The following is a 20,570-nucleotide window of genomic DNA, read 5'->3' as shown; positions in this document are numbered from 1 at the left end:
ATATTCCCATATAGACAACAAAAGACCAATATGAAAATAGATGAAGAATTTCTTTTTTTTTTTTTTTTTTTTAAGATTTTATTTATTTATTTGACAGAGAGAAATCACAAGTAGATGGAGAGGCAGGCAGAGAGAGAGAGAGGGAAGCAGGCTCCCTGCTGAGCAGACAGCCCGACGTGGGGCTCGATCCCAGGACCCTGAGATCATGACCTGAGCCGAAGGCAGCAGCTTAACCCACTGAGCCACCCAGGCGCCCCAGATGAAGAATTTCTACAAGTCAATAGGAAAAAGACAAAAAACACAATAGAAAAGTGAGCAAAAAACCTGGAGGGACATTTCATGAAACTGATATTCAATGGCCAATGAATTTAGGAAAAAGTACTTAACTTCATTAATCATCAAAGAAATTCTAATTAAACCACAGTGCAATCCCACTACATATCCCCAGAAGGGCTAAAATAAAAAAGATTAACAATAACAAGAGTTGGCAAGGATGTGGAGCAACTAGAGCTCTCATATACCACTGGTATAAATGTAAAGTTGGTACAACTCCTTTGGAAAATTTCTGGCAGCATCCAAATTGAATATGGATATACATATGTATCTTCTGTGGCTAAACAATTCCACTCTTAGATACAAATGGCCAACAAATACATGTATAATGTCTACCAAAAACATTTACTAAAATGTTCATGGTAGCACCACGCATAGTAGCTCCATACTGGAAACTATACAGATGACATTAATAGTAGAATGGATAAATTGCAGTTTATTCTCACAATGGGACATTATAGGAATGAGAATGAACTACAGTGGCGCACAATAACATGGATGAATCTCATTGAAATAATGTTGAATGAGAGAAATCAGACACAAAGATGATTTACTGTGTGACTTCATTTATGTAAAATGCAAAATGGTCAACATTAATCTCTATATTAGAATCAGGAAAGGATTGTCCTTGTAGGTAGTGATTGGAAGGAGTATATGTAGCCATCCCATAAGGTAATATTCTGAAATATTCTGTTTCTTTCTCTTGAGGGTAGTTGCAGGGCTATGTTCACTTTGTGAAAAAATATCAAGTTGTATATTTATGATATGTACACTTAGGGCATGCATGTTATACTTCAATAAAAATTTTTCAGTTAAGAGACTGGAAAACAAAAGTCAAATAAATTTTATAAAAGCCTCTTAACAAAAAACAACAGACCATTGATTCCTACTTTCACCTGCATTCCTAGGGTTCTTAGTCTTTATTTTATTTATCTGTTTATTTGGGCATTAATTTTATGATTTTATTATCAAAGTTATTCATGGACACAGTTTAAATACTTCTACAGGGTTTGTTATGGAAAACAATACTACCCCATCCCTGGCCTTATCTGCCCACTTCTCATTCCCACCATCAGTCCAACATAGTTCATTTTGATCAGATGAATATTCATTATCTATTATGACTGCACAAATGTTACTGTGTAACCTCTCATTTTCCCTTGACCTAATAATTACCCTTTTGGGTATTTATTTCTATGTTCTTACCATGAATTCAATGCCCAGATATCCCCTGATACATATTTCTTCTCAATTTCTTCAAACACATTATGTAGTCTATCACTCTTCTGAATGAAACTCCCTCTTGAAACCTCCGACCCCTCTAAAGTGTACTGGCCGCCCTCCAGTCCTTGGGGTTTCCCTTCACTGCCTTCCTAGGAATTCTTTCCCTCCTCTCTTTGATAGATCTCCTGTTTCATACATATCAGGTCTTCTTTTCTATTTATCTCTTTGTTGTAGTAGAACACATCCTCTAAAAGTTTCTGAAAAAAAGGTGCATGGGAAGTAAATGCTTTGAGATTTCCCATGTCTGAAAAATGTATTTGGGACATTAGACTGGAAAAAAAAATGTTCCTCAGAAATTTGAAGGCACCGGGGCTCCTGGGTGGCTCAGTTTGTTAAGCATTTGCCTTAGGCTCAGGTCATGATCCCAGAGTCCAGGGATTGAGCTCCACATTGCATTGGGAGGTCCCTGCTCAGCAGGGAGTTTGGCTCTCCCTCTGCCCCTCACCCTGCTCATGCTCTCTCTCTTTCTCTCTCTCAAATAAATAAATAAAATCTTTTTAAAAAAATAAAGAAGAACTTTGAGGGGATTGCTTCACTGTGTTTTAGCTTCCAGTGGACAACATTCTGGCACTTGATCCTTTATATAAAACCTGTTTTATCTTCTCTAGAAGTTTTTAGGATCTCCCCTTTGTCCTCACTAGTGAAATTTTAAAATGATATTTCTCTGGAACTGGAATATTTTTTTCAATATGCGGGGCACCTTCACTTTATTAACTCATGTCCATCAGTTCTGGGAGATTTTCTTAAATTATTTCTTTGATGATATCCTTCCAAATGTTCTCTTTTTTTAAAATTTTATTTATTTATTTGACAGACAGAGATCACAAGTATGCAGAGAGGCAGGCAGAGAGATAGGGGGAAGCAGGCTCCCCGATAAGCAGAGAGTCCGATGCGGGGCTCGATCCCAGTACCCTGGGATCATGACCTGAGCTGAAGGCAGAGGCTTTAACCCACTGAGCCACCCAGGTGGCCCTCTATTCTGTCTTTATACAATTCCCCAAATCATGTATTGGACCTCTTGGACTGCCTGAATTTTTTTTTCCTCTCATTTTTTATATTGTTTTCTTTTTATTCTACTTCCTAGGGGATATCTCTGACTTTATCTTTCATATCTTCTTTTTCTTTTTTTATCTTCTTTTTTGTCCATCTTCCATATTATGTTTTTCATATCTGCTGTCACTTTTTTTTTTAATTTTCGGGAGTTTTGTTTTGTTTTCTGAATGCTATTTTTTTATAGTCTTCTTATTTCATGACTCTAATTTCTTAATTCTCTTGAGGATATTAATAATAGATTTTTGGTATGTTTTCTTCTCCCGTTTTAGTCTCTGTTTCCTCCAAGTTATTTTATTTTTGTTCTGTCTGATCTCCATATTTCAAGACAGATTTTTTTTTCTTAAATTTCTGGTCATCCTTGACTGTTTATATTTAGAAGGGGGCACTACAAGGCTGATTAGAAGTTCCACTCAATTTGCATGGGCATTTTCAGTTTTGTTGTGATTGTCTTAGTTTGGGTTCTCTCAAAAGAGATCCTGAGACATATACTGTAATGGAACTACTCAGTGGAAACATAGGTAGGAGAGCACGGAAGTAAAACGGGAAAGAGAAGGCAGCCATAATGCTAACAATAACTGAGAATGACTAAGGCTTCATCCTATGGAGAAATTCTGAGAAAATGGTGTAAAACACACACCTCAGTATTGCAAGCAAGGGGAAGGGAAACCGGGTATTAATACAACAAATCCTGACAGTCATTGGTTGAGAATCACTCTCAGTGGGAAGGTTATTAATTCCCTAACAATTCTGGCCTGCCATATACCTAAGCAGAATAGCTTTCCCTGGCTTTGGAGAGAGACCACAGGCAAAGAGCCTCAGAGGCTGACTGCTGAAGTCAGCAAGAGTACACTGAAGTGCGACTGCCCAGGGGATATGGGTGGGGTAGTGATCTAGCTGGGCTATCACTTAGATACACCCATCTGCATTTTTAGATCTTTTCTTTTGCCCTTGTCAAAAGGACAAAAAGAGTATCTCCTGTGTGAAAGGTTCTAGTGTGACTGCCAGAGTTCTAAGTGATCTAAGTAGGGGGAAAAGACTGTGAGTCCCAACTTTCAGTGGAAAACTCTAAACTTTCACCTCCTCCTATTTTAGGATGATACCCTTGCTGTCTGTGTCCTCGTCTAGAGACCCTCTACTTGGTAACTTCTAGGATATAAATCCTCAAACTTCCACTAGTTTGGGAGAGGAAGTCCCATACCTATTCTCAGAGGAGAGGTATTTGGGGTTCAGCTGCCTCTTAAGTGGACTTCCAACTAAACATTCTGCTTTTGGCCGCGTATTCACCTCCTTAGGTGGCTGTGTCACTGATTCCTTCAGCAGCTTCTGTGATGTAAATTTGGTTGCTGCTCTGCTTTCCTCAGCTCCCTAGGGCCTGCTAAATTGGTTACCACTCGCTTTTCAGCTTTCCAGTTTCCAACATGTTGTTGCTGTTGTCTCCTTTTCTATTCTCTTTGCTGTGTGATTTTGAGCATTAAAAAGAATTCTTTAGCTGAATTCCTTCTGTGTCCTTTTATAACCTATATTTTAAAATTACGGACATTTGTGACATTTTACCTCCAGCTGACTGGAGAATTCCACTTCAGTAGCTTCTCAGATTGTCACCAAGTTAGATGAAGAGCAGAGCATCTTGTCTGGCTGGTGAAGGTGTCTCCCCTTCTACTTTCTGCCTTCATTGCTTTAGAAGCTTGAGAGCACTGATTGACCTTTTGCTTTGTATCTAAGAAAGAGAAAGTGATAATGTGAGTCTGCTCACCATCACCCCAAGCCCCAGCACAAGTTTGAGCACCAGTGGTTTGTAGGCCCCAGTTCATCAGCGGAAGAAGCTGTTTCCTGAGAGACATCAGGGATGCCAGACACAAGTTCTACTACTCATTGTCCCAGTTTGTCACAAACCCCAGCATTGATGTGGTGTTCTGAGGATCGGTTGATGGCATGTAGGGTATCAGTTGTAGTAACAGCAAAGCTTCCTTAGCAGCTCTGAAAACTATGAGGATTGAACCAGAATGAGAGAGGAGGAACATGGCAGATACTTCATGGTGGCTATAGCTGATGTTTGCAAACACACATAAGGCCTCTTGTGGGCTCATCTAAAAACACCAAGGGAGGGAACTTTCTGCCAGACTGGTTGAAGCAGGTTGAGACCTATGGTGGTCTGCTGCATTGTGACTCCTAGGGGATGCCTCCCAGTATTTACAACATTGAGTAATTCCCTCTCTTTGACTCGGTGCCGGCCCTGTCACAATGTAACCAGTAGGGTACACTGGACGTGACTAAGACTCAGTTCTGAGCCTAAGCCTAAAGGGACCCTAGTAGGTTCCATTTTTCCTCTCTTGGGAACTTAGAATCTCTAGGTAAGAAGTCTGTCTACTGTGTTGGAGTGACTGTGTGGAAAGGTCAAATGGAGAGGGAGGGGCCCTGAGATTTCACAATAAGGAACTGAGGAAGCCAGCGAGGATGAGAATTGAGGCCTCAGATATATGACCCCAGTTGAGCAATTGCTGTCATCCCCTGGCCACTTGAGCCCTCCAAGCTGAGGCTTAAGACATGTGAATGATGAAGCCCTTGTGTACATTCCAGTCCCAGCAGACACCCATGAATCAGAAGCAAGCTATGGCCTGCTGGAATTCCTGACCCACTGCATTGTGAGAAACGATAAAATAATTACTATTTTCAGATACCAAGTTTTGGTGTAGTTTGTTGTGTATCAACAGATAACCAACTGAACCAGAAGAACTCTGGGTTCTTGATGTTTGAGGTACTTCCTCTACCCACCAAGAATGTCTGATGACATTTAGACCATGTTCAAAAAGGACTAAACATGCAGGGCAGATAAAAACAGACTGGTCTGGAAGAAAATATGGATTCTAGAATTTTTAAAAATCTCTAAAAATATGAACTTAGGCATTGTTTTCTTTACTTACTGTTAGGCTTCAAAAGCCTCACAAGAGTGGGAAATGTCCCAAACATTACCGCCAGATTGAGTGGCATTTTGACCTGTCCTAGTATGAGTTCCCTCTAATATGTGGCAAGGGAGCTAGGGCCTTACTCTCCACTTGTGATTTTTTTAAGCAGTGGCTTAAATCTGATGCCTTTAGTTTAAAGCCAGGTTAAGTAAACTCACTTTCATACTTGTTTTAAAAATAAACTCCTACAAGAAAGGACATATTCATCTTTATAGAATCCTCCCCATGTGGTGCTGACACATTGTCTCAAGAGGTACCTTAATCTAAGGAAAGGATGATGAGGTTAGAAATCACAGAGGATAGGGTTTGAATCCCACCTCTTTCATGTTCTAGCTGTGAAGCTTTGGAGAAGTTATTTAACCTCTTTCAGTCTGTGTTCCTTCATCGTTAAAAAGTGAAAATGCTAATACCTACCTTGAAGGATTGCTTTGAGAATAAAATGAGGTAATGTATATGAAAGTACATAAAATACTGCTTGGGCATATGGTTAAGACTCAAAAATACCTTGACTTCATTTTGCTGCGTTCAAAGGTTATTGGTGCCAGGATTATGGGCTCAAGGAAGCTGAAAGAGGAGCCAGAGGGCTAGACAGCCCAGTGACAGTTTGGTTGGGTCACCATTACTGCCTTCTCTTCTCTCTATTGCCATTGACATGGATGGTAGAGATAAAAGATCTTCAAAATAGTAACCAATTATCCTATCTCTCCTGTAACCCCTGTCCTTATTCTCTTCACAGAGAACAAGGGTTCTGGTTTTATCTCAAGAAAAGAATGATAATAGTTAACACCAATTATAAATGTGTCAATTTTTTTGCGTTGGGGTTTTAAAAGCCAGACTTGCGGCATAAGAAAAATGTTTTGAAAGAATAATTGGCCGGGTGCCTGGGTGGCTCAGTCTATTAAGCAGATGCCTTTGGATCAGGTCATGATCCCAGGGTCTTGGGGTCAAACCCCACATTGGGCTCCCTGCTCAGGATGTAGTCTGCTTCTCCCTCTCCTTCTGTCTGTCCTCCCTACTTGTGTGCTCTCTCTCTTGCCCTCTCTGTCTCTCTGAAATAAATAAAATCTTAAAAAGGCAAATAATTGGAGGACTGATTTTACTCAACATTGTCACACATATGTATATATACATGCATACACCCACACTGACACATGTGTCCATGTCCACACTCAAAGAAGTGGACAAAACTTCACTGGACTTCAGAGTAGGGAAGTCAAGTAGAGCAGGGAGCTAGAATAAGTTTAACCATTGGCTTAGATCCTTAGAAACTATTAATGTGTTTTTCTCTTTGCCCTTAGCAAGGAAATGACCTCCTCCTTACTTGGTTATGGCATCAATATGCTTGTGAGGAGGTTCAGATTGCTGACAGAGGAAAAGAGGGGCACCTGTGTGGCTCAGTCACTTGAGCATTCAGCTCCTGATTTCAGCTCAGGTCCTGGTCTCAGGGTTTTGGGATCAAGCTCCACCAGTCTTGGGTGCTGTGCTCATTAGAGCACAGAGGCACACTCTGCCTCTCCCTTGCTTTCTCTATCCCTCTGAGATTAAAAAAAAAAAAATTTTTTTTTAAAGAAAAGAGGGGAGCCTGGATGGCTCAGTTGGTTACGTGTCCAACTCTTGGTCTCAGCCCAAGTCATGATCTCATGGTCATGGGATTGAACCCTGCATGAGATCTGTGCTCACTGTGGAATCTGCTCCAGATTCTTTCCTCTCCTTCTACCCCTCCTTGCTTCTTAAAAAAGGAAAGAGCCAATATGCATTGAAATTCAAAATGGGATTTTTCAGCAAGACAAAATATGCTTGAACACTAGACTCTGTGAGAGAGAAATAATTTTCTATATTCACTTAGCACCTATTTAAGATCAAGTTCCAGGGGTGCCTGGGTGGTTTAGTCATTAGGCATCTGCCTCCTGCTCAGGTTATGATCCCAGAGTCCTGGGATCAAGCCCTGAACTGGGCTCTCTGCTCAGCAGAAATCTTGCTTCTTTCTCTAGTTTCCAAAACTTTTTCATCACCCCATTAAACCGCTCCACATTCATTAAGTGAACACTCCATTTTCCCCCTGACTTCATCCCCTAGTAACCTCTAATCTGCTTTCTATATCTATGGATTTGCCTATTTGCCTATAGACTGCATATATCTTATGAAAAGGAATCACACATGGGTGCCTGGGTGGCTCAATTGGTTGAGCGTCTGACTTTGGCTCAGGTCATGATCTCAGGGTCATGATCAGGGCAGGGTGTCTGCTTGTCTCTCTCCCTCTGCCTCTCTCCCTGCTCATGTGTGCCCCCCCCCAAATAAATACATAAAATCTTAAAAAAAAAAAAAAAAAAAAAGGAACCACACAGGGCATCTTGTTGGCTCAGTCCATTAAGCCTTCCACTCTTGGTTTTGGCTCAGGTCATTATCTCAGGGTCTTGAGATCGCCTGGCATTGGGCTCCTTGCTCACTGGGAGTCTGCTTCCCTTCTTTCTCTCCCTCTGCTCACCCCCCACCCCTGCTCATGCTCTCTCTCTCTAAGATAAGGAAATAAATCTTTAAAAAAAAAAAAAAAAGGGAATCACACTATATGTGATCTTTTGTGTCTAGCTTCTTACATTTAACATAATGTTTTGGGGGTTCATCAAAGTAGTGTGTATCAAAAAAAAAAAAAGTAGCCTGTTTCAGTACTACATTCCTTTATATGGCTGAATCCTTACTATTCCATTCTATGTATATATCATAATTTGTTTATCCATTCATCAGTTGATGGACACTTGGGTTGTTTCTACCTTTTGACTATTGTAAATAGTGCCGCTACAAACATTCTGTACAATTTTCTGTGTGGACGTATGCTTTTCTTTCTCAGGTAAAATTGCTGGTTCATGCACAAAACGACCCTGCTTAAAGGGGTAAGGACAGTTTCTAGTCGGTAGTAGGATACTGTTGCAGTAAGGAAAAGAGGCCAGCATGAATGAAACTCAACTCTGATTTGGACAGAGGTAACTGGGCATTTATAAGGGAGAATGAGGGAACAGGAAGGAGGGGTGAGTAGCTGACTTTGTAAAGTGAAGAATTACAAAAAGCAGGAAGCGGAGTGGTTGATCATGTGACATCCATTTAGGTTTATTAACTGGTGCTTATCCAGGTTAGGCTGTCACACTCCTACAGAGGCTGGGAGACAGGGGCATACCTTGAGGTGTTGATTGGAACAAACAGTAAGTTCTTTGGCAGCCTCGAGTTTTCTCAGGCAGGCACTTTAAGTGGGACAGGGTCATCCATCCTAGGGATGTGGTATTGAACTATTAGGAACAATGCTGTGGTAATTAAGTCTTTATAGGGCTAGATGGAAAGGGTTTAGAGGAACATGGCTAGAGTTCGGTCAGTCATATGGTAATTCTGTACTTAATTTTTGAAAGAACCCTGGTTATCTTTTTTTTTTTTTTTTTTAAAGATCACAAGGAGGCAGAGAGGCAGGCAGAGAGAAAGGGAAGGAAGCAGGCTCTCTGCCGAGCAGAGAGCCCGATGTGGGACTCGATCCCAGGACCCTGAGATCATGACCTGAGCCGAAGGCAGCGGCTTAACCCACTGAGCCACCCAGGCGCCCCAGAACCCTGGTTATCTTTGTGTGCCTTTTGAAATACATGTGAATATACTGCTATTTCAAAAATTAAAGTAGTAATAAAACGCACATTATAGAAGACATCATACATAGGCATATAACCAAGAAGAATTACTATCAAGAATTTATGGAGAACTTCCTCAAATCAATATAAGACAATAAACCCAACAGAAAAAGTGAAAATAGTATGAAAGATAACTCAAAGAAGAAACAAAAACTGTCAATTAAAATAACAATGAGATAACATTTTACATCCATCAAATCAGCAAAGATGAGTCTGCTAATAACAAATGTTGGTGACTCTATGGGGCAACAGGGACCCTCTTTTCTTTTTAAGATTTTTTTTATTTATTTGAGAGAAAGAGAGAGAGCACGAGATGGAGAGAGAGAGAGAGAGAGAGCAGAAGCAGGGTGGTGGGGGAGAGGGAGAAGTGGACTCCCCGCCGAGCAGGGAGCCTGACATGGGGCTCCCTCACCCCAGGACTCTGAGATCATGACCTGAGCCAAAGGCAGAGACTTGACTGAGTAACCTAGGCACCCCGCAGGTTTGAGGAATTTTAGGAAGCTTTGTAGCTGGATTTGCCCTGGAGGAATCTGGCCATGTGGACATAATGAGCAGCACACTGGACCATTTAAGCCATGGTGACAGAAAAACATATGTAAGGCCTTCTCTTTTTTTAAGGTTTTATTTTTAAGTAGTCTCTACACCCAACCTGGGGCTTGAATTCACAATCCCAAGATCAAGAGTCACTTAATCTACTAACTGAGCCAGCTAGGCACTTCTTTAAGGCCGTCTTAGGGGTGTCTGGGTGGCTCAGTTAAGTGTCTGCCTTCAGTTCAGGTCATGATCCTGGAGTTCCATGTCAAGCCCCATGCCGGGCTCCCTGCCCGGGAGCTTCTCCCTCTGCCCCTCACCCCGTTTGTGTGTGCTGTCTCTCTCTCTGAAGTAAATAAACAAATAAATAAATAAAACTTTAAAAGAAAGAAAGGTCTCCTTTATAAAGAAAATATAATGGGCACCTGACTGGCTCAGTTAGTAGAGCTAGCACCACTTGATGTCGGGGTTGTGAGTTCAAGCCCCAGGTTGGGTGTAAAGATTACTTGAAAGTAATGTCTTTTTTTTTTTTTTTTTAACTTCAAGTTTATTTTTTTATTTATTATTATTTTTTAAAGATTTTATTTATTCTTCAGAGAGAGAGGGAGAGAGAGCCAGCACAGGCAGACAGAATGGCAGGCAGAGGCTGAGGGAGAAGCAGGCTCCCTGCTGAGCAAGGAGCCGGATGTGGGACTCGATCCCAGGACGCTGGGATCATGACCTGAGCCGAAGGCAGCTGCTTAACCAACTGAGCCACCCAGGTGTCCCCATTTCTTTATTTTTTAAAAAAGATTTTATTTATTTATTTGGCAGAGAGAGAGGACACAAGTAGGCAGAGAGGCAGGCAGAGACAGAGAGGAGAAGCAGGCTCCTTGCTGAGCAGAGAGCCCAATGCAGGCCTCAGTCCCAGGACCCTGAGATCATGACCTGAGCCGAAGGCAGAGGCTTAACCCACTGAGCCACACAGGCACCCTTGAAAGTAAGTCTTAAAAAAGAAAATAGAAGACCAGATATGAATTTTTCTTTGAAGAACGGAAGCCTTTTTTTTAATTAACAAAGGGCTCACTAATTAGATTTGGACAACTTCAAAGAGCTAAATAGAAATCTCAAAGTGAATACATTTTTACATTGCACTTACTGCTTTCCAGATTCTGGCCTCCTGAGGGAAGAGAATGCTCACTACTGTACCTGTTGTGCTGAGGATGTCACATCTGTGATCTCTAAGTTCTGGTCGTTGCCTCTCTACCTGCTCATCTACCGCACTTCTCAGTGGGTGAGAACTTCCAAAAGGGCAGGGACTAGCGTGCCAGGGTGGCTCAATCAGTTAAGTGTCTGCCTTCAGCTCTGGTCATGATCCGGGGGTCCTGGGATCAAGCCCCAAGTTGGGCTCTCCTCTCCCTCTGCCCTTGCCCCTGCTCATGCTCACACCTCCCCCCCACACTGTCTCTCTAATAAATAAATAAAATCTTAAAACCAAAAAAAAGGCAGGGACTGTGTCTTTCCTGTCTCTGCTGTGTGCCCAGTGCTTTGAGTCATGAGCACAGCTGTGCCCCTGGCTCTGTGCCACAGCTGGCCCCCAACAAAGACTTCTTTTTTGTGTTTTAATTGCTGAGTCAATAGCTATCTTCTTGGTCTCTTATTTTACATTTATTAGATAAGTCGAAAGAACTGTTCAGTTTGTTGTATGAACACGTGTAGAGGCATAGGACTGAAATTAATTATCTAACAATACAGAATGTATTGTTTAGGATGTAAAGTCCATCAAGGCTTCGGGATTCTGAGCTATTTTGCTAGAATGGAAAACCGCCTGAGCCATCTCCATCTCTAGCAGATGCATGTTGTTTCCTGTGATAATTAAGGCATTTGATGGTCCTCCCAAGTCCATAGCATGCGTTTGCTGCAAGTGCTGGCTGCAATTTTCTGGTCCTGGCTAAGCTAACACCCGTCTCCTTGGTAACTACTGATTCTTCTCCTCATATTCTTTGATTCCAAACAATCTCCAGAAGTTGCTGCGCTGCTTGATTTTCATTCACATACCAAGAAGGTTCAGAGGTCTTACTTCCTTCGATGAGATTTTCCGAAGACTGCTCCTTTACTTCTATATCCGGGACAGGGTGTGCGGGCTGTTCTGTCCTTTCTTCACTTTGTCAAAGAAGCTTTCTGGTCTCCGAGTGCCCAAAAAACCAACAGAAACTATCTCTCCAAATTTACACAACTGTAAACCACAGCAGCCTATAGCATTTATTATGGAATCATTTTGAATAACTCCATAAGAGATTCCCAGTTTCGTTGCTCTCAGAATAAGATCCCTGTATGTTGTAGCCCCAAATGGGTCATCAATCACAAGGAAGGCAACACCATTGATATCAGCATCCTTCAGAATATTATCTGCTTCTTGTTCCACTTCTTCTTTATGAGCAAGAATCAATTTTTTTTCATAAGACTCTTCCAGGGCTTTCTTCCCTACTGTCAGGACTGAGGTATAGGCTTCTACATACACGTAAGTGTGTTGTTTTCCAACTTCTGGCCCCTTGGATGTTGTTCTTGGCATCACCCAGGCCCAAGTTGACCAGGTAATACATTTCAAATTCCAGGGGCAGGGAAGCCACTAACTGCCGCCTTTCTGAAGAAAAAGCTACTGATCAGAGTGCGCTTTTTTTTTTTTTTTTTTACAATTTTATTTATTTATTTGACAGACAGAGATCACAAGTAGACAGAAAGGCAGGCAGAGAGAGATGGAGGAAGCAGGCTCCCCGATGAGCAGAGAGCCAGATGCGGGGCGGTCCCAGGATCCTGGGATCATAACCTGAGCTGAAGGCAGAGGCTTTAACCCACTGAGCCACCAGGGCGCCCCTGATCAGAGTGCTTCTTACACTGAATTTGCATCCTGCATAAAAATGAAGCAAGAGGGGCGCCTGGGTGGCTCAGTGGGTTGAAGCCTCTGCCTTCAGCTCAGGTCATGATCTCAGGGTCCTGGGATCGAGCCCCGCATCGGGCTCTCTGCTCAGCGGGGAGCCTGCTTCCTTCTCTCTCTGCCTGCCTCTGCCTAGTTGTGATTTCTCTCTGTCAAATAAATAAAATATAAAAAAAAAAAATGAAGCGGGCGCCTGAGTGGCTCAGTGGGTTAAGCCGCTGCCTTCGGCTCAGGTCATGATCTCAGGGTCCTGGGATCGAGTCCCGCATCGGGCTCTCTGCTCAGCAGGGAGCCTGCTTCCCTTCCTCTCTCTCTGCCTACTTGTGATCTCTCTCTGTCAAATAAATAAATAAAATCTTTTTTTTTTTTTAAGATTTTATTTCTTTATCAGAGAGAGGGGGAGAGAGCGAACACAGGCAGACAGAATAGCAGGCAGAGGCAGAAGGAGAAGCAGGCTCCCTGCTGAGCAAGGAGCCCGATGTGGGACTCGATCCCAGGACGCTGGGATCATGACCTGAGCCGAAGGCAGCTGCTTAACCAACTGAGCCACCCAGGTGTCCCAATAAATAAAATCTTGAAAAAAAAAATGAAGCAAGACCTTATTAAGTGTAGTAACACTTTTTTTTTTCCCTTTATGACTAATTTTTTTTCTGAGGAGCACTGACCAAAGAAGGGAAGATGGTTTCTTAGATCTGTTTTAAAGCGTGTGTTTTCCCTGGATTTTTGACATTGCTTTTCAGAGGGATAATTGACCTTACTCTTTCGCTCTCAAGACAGGAATCATATACATTAACCCCCTTTTTACTTAACACCTTTCATTTCCCATCAAAGAAATGATACTAAAATATAGAAAGACACATTTCCTTCTTCTAGCCCAATCTCTACCCTACTTTCATGACCAGTTATTTCCCAGTCTGGATATGAAAATTTATAAGAAACTCTGTAGGACATTCATTCAGTGAGCAAGTAGTAGTGGAATTTTGTGACCTGGACACATGGTGGAAAAGAACATTCTTGTAGCAGTTTGAGATGGAGCCTAGATGGTTCCTGGCCTTTGAAAGTGCCCTCACGTCCAGTGTCACGTGGGCGTTCTCATCCCCCATCTTGCTTCCCCTGCTATCCGAATCTGTGTGATTATCTGTATTCGGATAGTCTGGAAGAGCAGGGAGAAGAAGAGATGGCAAAAGAGCATCCAGTCGTCTGTTGTAGTTAATGTCAGGAGCTCTCTTATCTCTCTGAGAACTGGAAAGTCACTGGGGAAATAATTACCACATGGACTAAAAATCTCTATTAGTCTTTGGGTAGAACAATGCCAAGAGGAATTTTCCAATGTTCCCCATCCAATCTTTGTGTCCTCAAAAACATCTCAACGGATGTTGAGATGGGGTGAGGTGAGATGGGGCGGAGTGAGATTTAATCCTCCATCTCAGGGAAACTAGGTATCATAACCATGTCACATGACATTTGAAAATAGTGAAAAGTTTTGCTTTTTGATTATTTTTCCCTACTCTTTTTCTTACGCATCCTCTTTTCTCCAAACACAATTTTGAATGTAGTGTATATACCAGTGGATAGACTTCTTCATGTACTTTGCATCCTAAATGCTCTCCTTTGTGGAGAATCCAGAAGCAGTGATGTGTTTTTAATTTAATTTATTTATTTGAGAGAGAGTGAGTGTGAGAGAGCAGGGAGAGGGAGAAGCAGGCTGCCCACTGAGCAGGGAGTCTGATGTGGGACTCGATCTCAGGATCCTGGGATCATGACCAGAGCCCAAAGCAGATGCTTAACCCATTCCACCCATGAGCTCTGCAGTGATATGTTTTTTGAAAGCAACTGTGCTATAATACCTTTTTTTTTTTTTTTAACTTGAATAACTCACAAGGAGGGAAACTGTAGATTTGGAATTTAACTTGGCAAGATAATATGTAGATGTGATTAACTATAATGAAATCGGCAAGGTCTCAGACGGAGCTATCAATATAAGGTTGATGTGCAAATATAACAAAATATAATTTTAACTTGAAGTGAACAAACACAATTTGCTATAACAAATGGTCTGACAAATGCAATTTTCTATAATGAAAAAAGCCTTAAATTTTAGGTTATAATTTCTGGAGGTAAAAGCTGCCTATCACAGAGGCTACCTGATTTTATCTCACTTTTATTTATTTATTTACTATTTTATTTTATTTACTATTAATTTACTATTTAATTCAATTTAATTTAAATTCAGTTTATTTAAATTCAATTAACATACAATATATCATTAGTTTCAGAAGTAGTGTTGTTATTCAGTTGTGTTTATTTATTTTTTAAAGATTTATTTATTTGACAGAGAGAGATCACAAGTAGGCAGAGAGGCAGGCAGAGAGAGAGGAGGAAGCAGGCTTCCTGTCAAGCAAAGAGCCTGATGCGGGGCTCGATCTCATGACCTGAGCCAAAGGCAGAGGCTTTAACCTACTGAGCCACCCAGGCACCCCTCGGTTGTGTTTAATACCCAGTGCCCATCCCCCAGTTACCCCATTGCCCTCATCCACTGCTCCTCCAGCAACTCTGTTTGTTTCCTCAGTTTGTCTCCCTCACTGATTTCATCTTATTTTATTTTCCCCTCCCTTCCCCTATGAGTCTCTGTTTTGTTTCTTAAATTCCACATTTATCCCACGTTTTAAAATGAAATGGAAACAAACAAAAAAAGAAATAGCAGTTACTCTTTGGCTAGAGACAGAGCCTACCTAAAACTGATTTTGAAAAAGCGTCTTCCCCTTGGCCAGATGTTGGTCTGTTGTAATCTGGAGTCCACCTTGACTCCTACTGTCTATACCTATAGCTTTGCTTGTACGTGTACCCAAGCTACACTGAAAGATCTCAGGTCACTGAAGTTCTTTTCTTGTAACATTTTCCATTAGACATCACTGTCACTTGTAACTGATTTGAACTAAAGTTGAATTACGGTCTTTTAAAACATAATTTATTTTTATGCCTGTTACTGTGGAGTCTTCTAATGATATGGCCCTGTGTTTAAGGTCCATCTCTTTAGGGACGCCTGGGTGGCTCAGGGGGTTAAGTCTCTGCCCTCAGCTCAGGTCATGATCTCAGGGTCCTGGGACCTTGCCGATTTCATGATCTCAGGAAATGAAATCATCTGGCTCTCTGCTCAGTGGGGAGCCTGCTTCCCCGCCCCCACTCCCGACTGCCTCTCTGCCTGCTTGTGATCTCTCTATCAAATAAATAAATAAAATCTTAAAAAAAAAAAAAAAAAGGTCCATCTCTTTTTTTTTTTTTTAAAGATTTTATTTATTTATTTGACAGAGAGAAATCACAAGTAGATGGAGAGGCAGGCAGAGAGAGAGAGAGAGAGGGAAGCAGGCTCCCTGCTGAGCAGAGAGCCCGATGCGGGACTCGATCCCAGGACCCTGAGATCATGACCTGAGCCAAAGGCAGAGGCTTAACCCACTGAGCCACCCAGGCGCCCAGGTCCATCTCTTTAATTGGCTCTAAGTTCCCTGAGGTTGGGGCTATGTCAGTTTGGGCTCCAGGCTGAATCACTGGTAACAGGACACAGAAGATGCACTGCCCCAATACGTGTACTGTATGTAATATATACATGGTATTAGAATTATATGTAAACTAAATTTGCATCAGGTCATATAGTTTTGTCATCTTCTATTTAATAATCATCACCTGAGGAAGGGACGCCTGGCTGGCTCGGTAGAGCATGCAACTCTCGATCTCAGGTTTGCGACTTCAAGCCCCACATTGGGTATGGAGCATATTTAAAATAAAAAAAAAAGGGGGGGGGGGATGCCTGGGTGGCTCTGTCGATTAAGTGTCTGACTTCAGCTCAGGTCATAATCCCAGGGTCCTGGGACCGAGTGTCACATCGGGCTCCTTGCTTGGCAGGAAGCCCACATCTCTCTCTGCCTGCTACTCTCCTTGTGTGAGCTCTTTCTCTCTCTTCCTTTCTGATAAATAAAATCTTTAAAAATAAAATAAAATAAAAATGTATTTATTTATAAAGATTTTATTTATTTGACAGAGAGATCACAAGTAGGCAGAGAGACGGGGGGGGGGGGCGGTGGGCAATGAGGGAGCAGGTTCCCTGCTGAGCAGAGAGCCAGATCCTAGGACTCTGGAATCATGACCTGAGCTGAAGGCAGAGGCTTAACGCACTGAGCCACCCAGGCACCCTAAAATTAAATTTTAAAAATTAAAAAAATAATAATCATCCACTGGTAGAAATTTTGGTTGTTTGCAGCACTTTACTTTTCTAAGTTTTTGTACACATTTCTGATTATTTCCTTAAATTCTTAAATTGGAACGTTACTTTATGAGGCATTGATGCTTTTGAGTTTCCTAAACTTCTAGGAAAGAAGTTCCTAGCACTAAGGTATTGGGGGTACCAATTTGACAAGGAAACATATTTCATTTTTCTTATTTTCTTTTCGTTATCTTATTGTGTAAGGTATTTGTATGGTTCAATGTAAAAATGTTCCCCCTGCCCTGGCACACTTTGAATTGCCTGGTCTTCACTTCCTGCTCAACCCAGACAATATGGGTTTTTTTCTCCCACTCCAAATACTTCTTTCCCTGGAGGACAAAAGGCAGATAGTGCACCTCAGACCTAATGATAGTTACATTCTTCTACCATGGGCTACTCAAATCTCGGTGCCTGAAGAAAGACCCGTAATTATCATTTGTCGATTTGGGGCAAGTGATCTAGAATAGGGCTCCTCCTCCTCTGTGTTTTCGGGAGGTGAGTGTGTAAGGGCCCCTGGAGAGCTCCTTGGCACCCTTTCCCCTACAGTCACCACAGTGCTGGAATTCTCGGGGAAAAACTGGAGGTCTTCCTCTCCAGAATAGGCCACAAAACCAACTCTTCCCCATGACTTCCCGTGGAAATGAGTGGGTTTCCCCTCAGAGGACTGGTAGCTATCCATGCCTTGGATATACTACAAAATAACACCCTGGGATAAAGGGAGAACAATGTTAGGGGAAATCAACCACCTCTGGCTGGGTCCCCTCAGACCCACAGAACTAGACCTATCCTTTGGGACCTCAGTTCCTGGCCTGTCACATCTCCACTTCCGTCAGGATGGAAGCTGCTCTTTCCACTTGCTTACTTATCTCGCTGCTCATAGCCGAGAGGAGCTCTTCCTCTGGAAATCTCTCCTCAGGTCCTCATTTCTGAGAAAGGTGACCTGACAGCACTTGTCTTCCTTTTACCATATAGTAATATTTTATTGTCTGTTATCCCTTCACTCCCAAACTGGAAGCTCTGAGAAGAAAAAGATTATGTTTGTCGTCATCAAAGCCTAGCACAGTACATGCCAAGAGTGGGCACTTCAGAAATGTTGAATGAATTGTACTTGAAAACTGAAGGACTGATTAAAGCTTTTCATAATAGTTTTAAGAAATGAAATTCACCTTTAAAGTGTACAAATCAGTGCACAGTCACGGAATCGTCCAGTTGTCACCCTACTCTGAGACCAAGGGGTCTGAGGATCAAGGTAGTGACAACCAATGCTGTGGGCGACAGTAACAGAGGCAGAATACCTGCAAGGGTTAAGGCCTAAGTAATACACCTTCCAGGAGAGTGAACATGAAAATTTGCTGGCGTAGGATAGGGGGTAAAGGGTGGACATCTTTCAGAAAATCCAGATAACTTTACTGTACACCTTGAAGTCTGTGGAGAGGTTTACAAAGGGCTGTGCAAGAAAGAAGGAACCTGCCAGACAAGCCAGAAAGAGAAGCGGGAGGAGGAAGGGATGAAGGTTTCAGGAATGTGATTTCCAAGCTAAAAAATCCTCTTCAGCTTGCAGGAGAAAATCTGAGGAGTGAAGGAACACCAAGGGCGGGCGGTCCCACTCAGCCTGCTGCCGCCATGAGCACATGGGTGAGACTCTACAAGGACTAGGCATGGAGAACTCTCATTGTCCCCTTTGGCCCAACACCAAGATGGTGGAGAGAACTGACATGTTTATAGTGTCAAGTCTTTCTGTGTAAGGACATAGTATGGCTTTCTATTAATTTAGATTTTTGTTAATATCGTTCAAAAAGCTTATCATTTTATCCATAAAGGCCTGCATACCTATTGTTAAATTTATTCTCAAGTACTTTATATTTTTGTTGCTATGGCAAATGGTATATTTTTATTAAAATGTTTATCACAACATAACAAAGTGCACAGATCAAGTGTACACCTTGACTTCATATATGTATATGTTCATGCTACCAAATGGCAAGCTATTTTTAAATATTTATTTATTTGTTTGTTTGATAGATTAAGAAGGCATGTGTGTGGGGAGTGGGGCAGAGAGGGAGAGAGAAGCTTTCAAAAAGACTCCCCATTGAATGCAGGGCTAGTCCTCACAACCCTGAGATCATGACCTGAGCTGAAATCAAGAGTCACACCCTTAACTGACTGAGCCACCCAGGTGCCCCTCAAATGGCAAATATATATTTTTAAGATTTTATCTATTTGACAGATAGATCACAAGTAGGCAGAGAGACAGGCAGAGAGAGAGAGAGGAGGAAGTAGGCTCCTTGCTGAGCAGAGAGCCAGACAGATATGGGGCTAGATCCCAGGACCCTGAGATCATCACCTGAGTTGAAGGCAGAGGCTTTAACCCACTGAGCCACCCAGGCGCCCCAAATGGCAAATATTTTTTAAAAGTTACACTTGCTGATGGTTGCTGATGCTAGAAATGCAATAGATTTCGTATACTGATTTTTTTGCTATTTTGATTTTATACTCAGCAACCTTGCTAAATTCACTTACCAACTTTATCTCGATTTTCTTTTCGGGTTGCTACCCACAGAATTATATCATCCACAAATACTGATATTCTTGTTTTCCAATGCTTATATATTTGTTGCTGCTGTTTGTTGGGCTGGCTAAACTCCTTGCATTGACTAGGGTTATTGAGAGCAAGCAGTCTTGGCTTGTTTCTCATATTAAGAGAAATGCTTTCAACATTCCACCATTATTATGATGTGTGCTGTAGGATTTTTGAGGATGTCCTTTATCAGTTTATGAGATGTTCTTTATCATCAGCAGATATTGAGTATTTTGAGTAGTTTTTAATGCATCAATTGACATGAGTAAACTGTTTCCCCTTTAATGTACTAATGGGTCCATATTTCTCCTAGTCTAATATTTCATTATAACTCTGAGAAATGTCTTTTGCTGTATTTCTTCTCAGTTCTCCCTCTTCGCCCATCCCAGAAGTTGTTGGTCTTCTTGTTTCCTCCCTCACTCCTCTTCTCTCTCTCTCTCTCTTATTTTCAAGCTCCAACTTTTTGTAGGTTTCCCAATCTATCAAAGGTTGGGGGATGACCACCTGGTTTTCAGACACTGTGTCTCCCCACAGTCTGCTCCTTCCACAAGCAGGTTTCAATCCAAGCACTGGAGTAGAAGATATGTGGCTTAAATTCCAGTTCTGTCAATCTCCAAAAATGCACCAAGACAGATTCCCCCCTGCCTTTTAGTCTCATCCATAAAATCCCATCTCATCTGCAGGTTGGTTGGAAACTCCGACGACCAAATGCAGTAGAACCTCCCTGCAAATTATTCACAGGTAAGGGTTTGGTGTCTTTGACACTAAGATTGTCAGAGGTAGTGTGAGGTAACCTACAGCTTGGATTTTGAAGCTAATGGAACCTAGATCCACTCCCAGGCAGCAGTGTGACCTTGTGCTTGTTACTTTCTAAACCTTTCTAATCCTTCCTCCTTCGTCCAGCCTGCAGAAAAAAAGATGCAGAACACTCGACACATAGTAAGAGCTCAGTGAATTTAGCAGTTATTAAGAGATAATGCACGTGCACACAGCC

General features: G+C 41.9%; 1 protein-coding gene across 3 annotated transcripts in view; it reads right to left on the bottom strand.

Moving 5' to 3' along the window:
- SMIM40 (small integral membrane protein 40) overlaps positions 1-20,570 on the bottom strand; it is a gene marked incomplete at its 5' end in the record, with an annotated part of 42,590 nt that overhangs the window by 21,280 nt on the left and 740 nt on the right. The window contains 2 exons of one of the 3 annotated variants that reach the window (XR_014312259.1): positions 3,869-4,387; positions 19,519-20,480. Of the gene's footprint in view, positions 1-3,868; positions 4,388-19,518; positions 20,481-20,570 lie in introns of those variants that run through there. The other 2 variants (XR_014312258.1, XR_014312260.1) reach the window with 2 other exon arrangements.

This window comes from Mustela nivalis (assembly GCF_964662115.1).
Source record: "Mustela nivalis genome assembly, chromosome: 5".
NCBI lineage: Eukaryota > Metazoa > Chordata > Mammalia > Carnivora > Mustelidae > Mustela > Mustela nivalis.
This window is presented reverse-complemented; position numbering and strand designations above follow the sequence as displayed.